This window comes from Antechinus flavipes, chromosome 1 (genome assembly GCF_016432865.1).
Source record: "Antechinus flavipes isolate AdamAnt ecotype Samford, QLD, Australia chromosome 1, AdamAnt_v2, whole genome shotgun sequence".
In the NCBI taxonomy this organism is placed as follows: Eukaryota; Metazoa; Chordata; class Mammalia; order Dasyuromorphia; family Dasyuridae; genus Antechinus; species Antechinus flavipes.
Genome location: NC_067398.1, coordinates 87,880,301 through 87,886,809, shown reverse-complemented (window position 1 = coordinate 87,886,809; position 6,509 = coordinate 87,880,301). Strand labels below are relative to the sequence as shown.

Below are 6,509 nucleotides of genomic sequence, written 5' to 3'. Positions count from 1 at the left end.
CTACCCCCAAATGCAATTGTTTTATTTATTATTTTCAGTCATTTTCCAGTCACATTCTCTTTGTTGATCTTCTTTTGGGGATTTCAGTAGCAAAGATACTAGAGTAGTTTGTCATTTTTTCTCCAGATAATCTGACAGTTGAGGAAACTGAGGAAAACAGAGTTAAGTGACTTGCCCAGGATCACATAGCTAATTAAGTGCCTGAGGCCAGATTTAGGATAACTTACTATATATTTTCCACCCAGCTGCCCTCCAAAATATAATAGGATCTTTTAAAAGTCTTGTATTTTTTTTATAATGATGGGAGATCTTCTGGTAAGCACCAAGTGTTCCATTTGCTTGGCCTCTTTGAAGAAGGAATTTTTAATTATATCCAGATTGAATTTTTTGACATCTGAAATCTGTTCACATTCTGAGATTGTATAATTCTCTGGTGTACCTAAAATCCCCAAGAATTGCATTGATGATATTTATTGACCAGATTACAGAGAAGGAAGAAGAGTGGGGATAAGAATGATAAAACCTCATGACACAATTTTTCATAGAGTGGTTAAGGGTATTACATAGCTAATAAGAATTTAATATAAGATGTAAATTCAGCCACTTCCTTACTCAACTTGACCCCTCTATTTATAACACTGGAATGACCATCAAAAAAATTATATGATATTTGCATCAATCAAAATCAAGGCCTGATTAGTGGTGACATGAAAATATTATACTTCATTCTTTTCCAATCTGCACTCTGGAATTTCTCTATTATGTCACAATTCTTCATCCAAAAGTTTCCATCTTGTCTTAAAATTCACATGCTGGTTGTAGCCTCTTTCTCTATTTTTCTTCCTCTCCCTGGGTGAATATTTTCAGAACTTTTATTTAAGGACCAGGATAACCAACTCTCATTCTTCTCTGGGTTGTACTTTATACTTTCTATGTCATGCAGTAGTGTGCTAAGGACAACTCACACCAAATAACTAAAACTATATTATTAAAGTTTCACTCTGAGCGTTTACATCTCATAAATTGGCAAAGTCTACAAATCAGAGCTCAGTTTATCTTTTTTGTTGATTTAGACCTAAGAACATGGAGGAAAAATCACTGATGCATATCAGGCTTAAACATATGTCCTGTGTACATTTTTCCCTCCTGAAAATTTACTTTTCTGACTCTTATTGATATTTTGGTGTTAATTTATTTCTATTTGGGCAACACAAAAAATAATTTAGATATTGAAGCACTTCTCTTTGTAAGTGCCTAATATGATAAGTTCATGAGTCAAAGTACTCAAAAGGAAATACAAATTAATGACCATATTCCATAATAACTTAAATGAGTCCTATAATGAAAGGCATTGTAATCTTGAAATGCATTGTATTTACATTTAAAATCAATGGCAACACTTCCATTCTGGGCTAAGAAAATTAGGAACCCTACTTAACTATATATCTAATCCTAAACCTACAGCTGTAGCTATAACACTGAATAAGTGTTTTTCTAGAAACACTGTCAAACACCTAGCTTTAATATAGCCCTGAAAGTAAAATTGTGATGAAAGTAGAAATAATGCACAGCAATGCCATTTTTTTCTTCTAATATGGCTGTGATCACCATCAGAGTATTTACTTTGATGTTTAAAAGAACAAACTATTGGGCATGATTAATTAAGAGAACTTTTCTCCTTTAAATAAATGAGTTCTGATCATTTCTCTGGATGAATTCTACAACATAAAGTCTTGTTTCATTTACTAATGTGCCATTCTGTTTGGCAAGCCCTTGCAGCACTGATTTAATGAGTTAGTATGACTTTCTAAGAATACATGGGTTTTACTTCCGGACCTACTAATGGAAAGTTGAGCAGTAATTAACAGAGAATGATTAGGTGCATGAGATCTAAATCAAGGACATTGTGTCTAAAAAAGTGATAAAAATGGAAATGACACAATCAGAGCAGCTGTTCATTTAAGAAACAAAAGGAAACCACTGATAAGGAATCCTCAACTTGGTTCTCTAATCCTTCTAAAATGACAGGCTTTATAAAACTGAGAACAAGATAAGAAAGGCATTTTTGGAGAGTAATCAGGCTTGTACTGAAAAGTGAATGTAGTTCTGAAACCATATAGGGAACCCAAAATGTCTTGGTTTGTTGCCACAGCAAAAACTTGCCTTTCTCATAATTATTTTTCAATAGGCAATTGTGAAGTACCTGCTCTTTACAGAAAATTTCATTCTCTTACTCCTTTTACATTTTAGGCTTAAGCCTTAAGAAGCAAGAACAATATGAACATTTAAAAATTCAAATACAGAGAAGCAAAGGCAAAAAATGTCACTGTCCAGCTTTTTACCTGGTGCAATTCAACTTTCTCAGGACTATGTTGAGGTTGAGGAAAGGGCAAAACCAGAGATCAAAGCAGATTCCATTGGTCTCCTCAAGAAATGATTTTCCTTTTTATGAGTATCAGAAAAGTTGGATATTATCTTCTTTGTTAGAGAATTTTGGAGATGGAGATGCCTTTCCAGAAATACATGTGGCCCAATACTCATTGGATATGGGAAGAAAGAAGAAAATGTCCAAAGCATTGGCAATTTAGGTAGATACAGGGGGAAAAATTAAATATGATGCAATTGCTTGACAGAGACAATCAAAGGACAAGGTTATTTATAGCAAGTGCACTGATCTAGTTCCCAAAAAAGTTATGAATGTAGATGAGGCAGACCGGCAAAGACCTGATAAAGAAGCCATTAAAGAGATTACAGAAAAGATAAGGGTTGCTCTGGAGAAATCTGTATCTCAGAAGGTTGCTGTTGCTATGCCAGTTTGAGCTGCAGATAAACTAGTCCCAGCTTAATATATCCATATAGCATCTCAGCAAGGAGTCGCTTTCAATTCTGAAGCTAAGCAAAGATTTATTCAGATGATGGAAATGCAAAAAAGATCCAATGGAGTCTCAGATTCAAAATTAATAAGAAAATTCCTCATGATCCTCCTTCTCCTCCTGCACCTGTCATGTATAATCCTAGCCAAAAGGTGATTGTGAAAGAGCAGCAAAAATGGAAAATTCCACCTTGTGTTGCAAATGGAAAAAAATGCAAAAAGTTATACTATTTCATTAGGCAAACATCTGGCTGCTGATGGCAGAGGACTGCAGACACTCCATGTAGAGAGCTTTGCCAAACTAGCTGAAGCTCTCTACATTGCTGATAGAAAGACTCATGAGGCAGTGGAGATGTGGGCTCAAATGGAGAGAAAAAATGGCCCAAAAGGAAAAGGAAAAACATGAAGAGAAGCTCCAAGAAATGGCCTGGAAATCTTGGAAGAGAAAATAAGTTGGAATTAAGACCCATGTAGTAAAAGATGGGGAAGCTCAAGAATGAGATGAAATAAGACATGATAGATGCAAAAAGAGATGAGGTGAGAGAAATCTTTTCAGAACAGATCCTGATAAGAGATCAAAGCTACAGAGACAAGAATTGAGATATCAGTGAAATCCTTGCTCTTGGGGTGCCCAACCCTCTGACTTCCAGTGAAATTCAGTGTGACCAGAGGGTATTGTGTAGTGTTCTCCTTTGGTTTTCTGGAGGTCTTGAAGCAGCCTTCATTTCAGTTCAGTAATTACCACAAAAATAGGCAAGTGTTAAAGTCCAAAGTCTTTATTGTCTCCTTGCCTGGGGCTGGGCAGCTTTCTGGAGAGCCTTTCAGAGAGATCTTGGTCTTAATGGGAGTGTAGGAGGCCTAGTCTGTGTGTGAAATGGAGTGAATCTCTCTGAGTCGAGGGCTTGTGCTTCAGCCTCCAGCCACCACAAAGGTGGATGATGGAATGAATCTGTCTCTCAATCCCTTTTCTGAGTCTGTTTCTGGCTCAGAAAGGCCTTGGTCTCAATGGGGGAAGTGCAGGAGGCCAGGCCTGCCACCATAGTGATGTGAGATGAAGTGAGTGAATCTGGGTCTCTCCCTGGCTGAGTTTGTCTCAGATTACATGCTCTACACTGGGTATAAACCAATCATTATATCACTAGGAAACCATTATTTGTTGTAAGATTAAATCAATCATATTGAATTTAGAGAACTATTAAGCACCATGCTAAACTAGACAATCATTGTTTCATCAATTCCACTGACTTAACACCTTTTAAGAATCCTTAAATTCTGGCTCATAACAGAATTCAACCAAATTAGGGGTATGGACATTGGTTTTGCTAATGGAGAAGATGAAATTTATAGTGTTTATGATCAAACATGGAGAAGTGGCAAAGACACGGCCCAAAATGTCTACGGATCCTGGTAAAAATCTGGACAAAGACATGTATGATATAATGATTTTCCTTTCTTCCCCTCAGTCAGCTTACCTTTCCCAATTCCATTAACTTTGAAGGAAGCTCCATACTACTCAGACATATGAAATTAAGGCTTTTATTTTTAGTGACATTAGTTTTGGCATTAACATTTCATAGTAGAAATAACTTGTACATAAAAATTTATCACCAACCATGCTGAGTAGTTGGTGGAAGGAGGGAAGATCTTCACATCATGGAGTTATCCACTGCTTATTGATTGTTTGTCCCTTCTCCTCCATTATGTGTATGTCTAATTTTAATTTTGAATGTGAGAGTATGCTTCTGTGTGGCACAGCTGTTCTAAATAAAACATTCAGATAAAAAATAAAATAAATTATAATATTATTCATTTTGTTTAGCAATGGAATCTAGTATTCAACCTGCTTGCTTCTTCCTTAAAAAAATTGCAAACAAAAAAATAAAGACAGTAATTCCTTTGATTTACTTTCCTATTTTTGTTCTGGATTTCCAGAAAAAGGCTCAGTAAAATAGTGATGTGTCCAGATTTGGAGATGCCCAGAATTAAAGGAAGCAGGAACAGAGAAGCTCAATAATAGACACATTGCATATATGGTCTCAGAATATTCTGCAGTTGACTTAATTGATTCCCAACTTCAACCTAGGATATAGGACAATGCTTCCCATTATTGATGCTTTTAATAGACTACTCTTTTTATAATACTTGCACTTTTGACTTTCACATATTTTAAAGACATAATCATAAGGCCACTTGTAAACATTGATATTAAGAGTCACTAAGTCATGACTTAATGTATGACAGTCATGTCATACAATGTATGGCATAAGTCATGACAAAACTATGACATAGATTTAGTTGCCATAAGGAAAAATAGTTGAGTTTAGTGACCTCATTTAAAGGGATTTTTTTTATCCTTGTTTAAATAATATTTCTTCCTTGTCACTGGTGAAGTTTAGAGACTTATATTGTCAACTCTCAGTGATTTCGGGACTTATTGCCCACTTGTTTCTCTTCCTCTTGCTGCCAGATTCAGAACCATTAATCTATGCACCTAATAGAGATCAAGAGCAGAAGAAAGTGATACAACTAAATGAAACACCTTTTGTTGAGTATGTAGCCAAGGCTTTTCTTGAATGCAATATTAAAAAAAAACTAGATAAATTGAGGAAAGATTATTTATGAATGATAAGTCTGTACTTTACTGTTATTGATTTCTGTTATGAAATGTGCTTAAGTTCTCCTTAAAACTTTAGAATATTTATCTTCCCACAAATCTATTTTTTTCATCATTTCTCCCATCTGTCATTATGTTGTTGTTCAATCTTCCTTCTCAAAGAAGACTCAGGATAATGTCCTGACTTGCAAGTGAATTGAATTTAAGTGAGGCAGAACTGTATAGTCATTAGCCTTATTCTTTTCTCCAGTCATTGGAATCTAGTAGCAAAACAAGAGTCAAAATAACTGGTGATGGCCTAGGATGCAGTGAGTGGCTTTGGCCTTTTCAAATTAAAGTTTTTTTTTTTGAACTTAATTTGTTTGAGTTAATGCCCATTGAGTAAAGGTTAAGTAAGAATGAATATAAAAGATATGTCTGGGAGAGGAAGACCTTCAGAATTTCTGGTCCGGCTGTATGTGTACTTAATGAACAAATTTTTTAAAAGTCACTAACTGGAAAGATGATAACAATGCTAAAATTCTCTTTTATCTGAAAAAGATTATAAAGTTGAAAGTTTAATTACTTAATCCACACTCTTCCCCACACAAATTCCATTAGTGTTTGTTTCTTTTTTTTTTTTTTTCCCCAGTCATTAGGTCCTCTCTTTTGGTAATGAAATCAATGGTTGTTCACTTTAATGGAAGGAAAGTTTAATGGTAGCCTGTTCCTGGTTTCTTAGACAACAATAAAGTCATTGCTAAGTAAACATAAAATGTGAGGGAAATTAGAAGTCAGAGAAGTAGATAGAACCAAGTGGATTCATTAAATGCAGTGGGGAAAGTGCTTACTTTAGCTTTGTTTGAGTATCATCAAACCAACACAAAGAGAAAAATAGTTTGTGTAGTATTTCTACATATTGATGTACTGGTTTATAGAAAAGTTGATAAAAGACCTCATTTTCTTGTCATTTTCTTTTCTTCTCAAGAGAATGGATACATAGAGAATGCATTTGCCCAATCTAATTTTCAGAATCTTAGAATT

The 6,509-nt window shown here is 35.0% G+C and overlaps 1 pseudogene; it reads left to right on the top strand.

Moving 5' to 3' along the window:
• The first annotated feature begins 2,320 nt into the window (after positions 1-2,320).
• Positions 2,321-4,362, top strand: LOC127544198 (SNW domain-containing protein 1-like; annotated as a pseudogene).
• Positions 4,363-6,509: the final 2,147 nt, after the last annotated feature.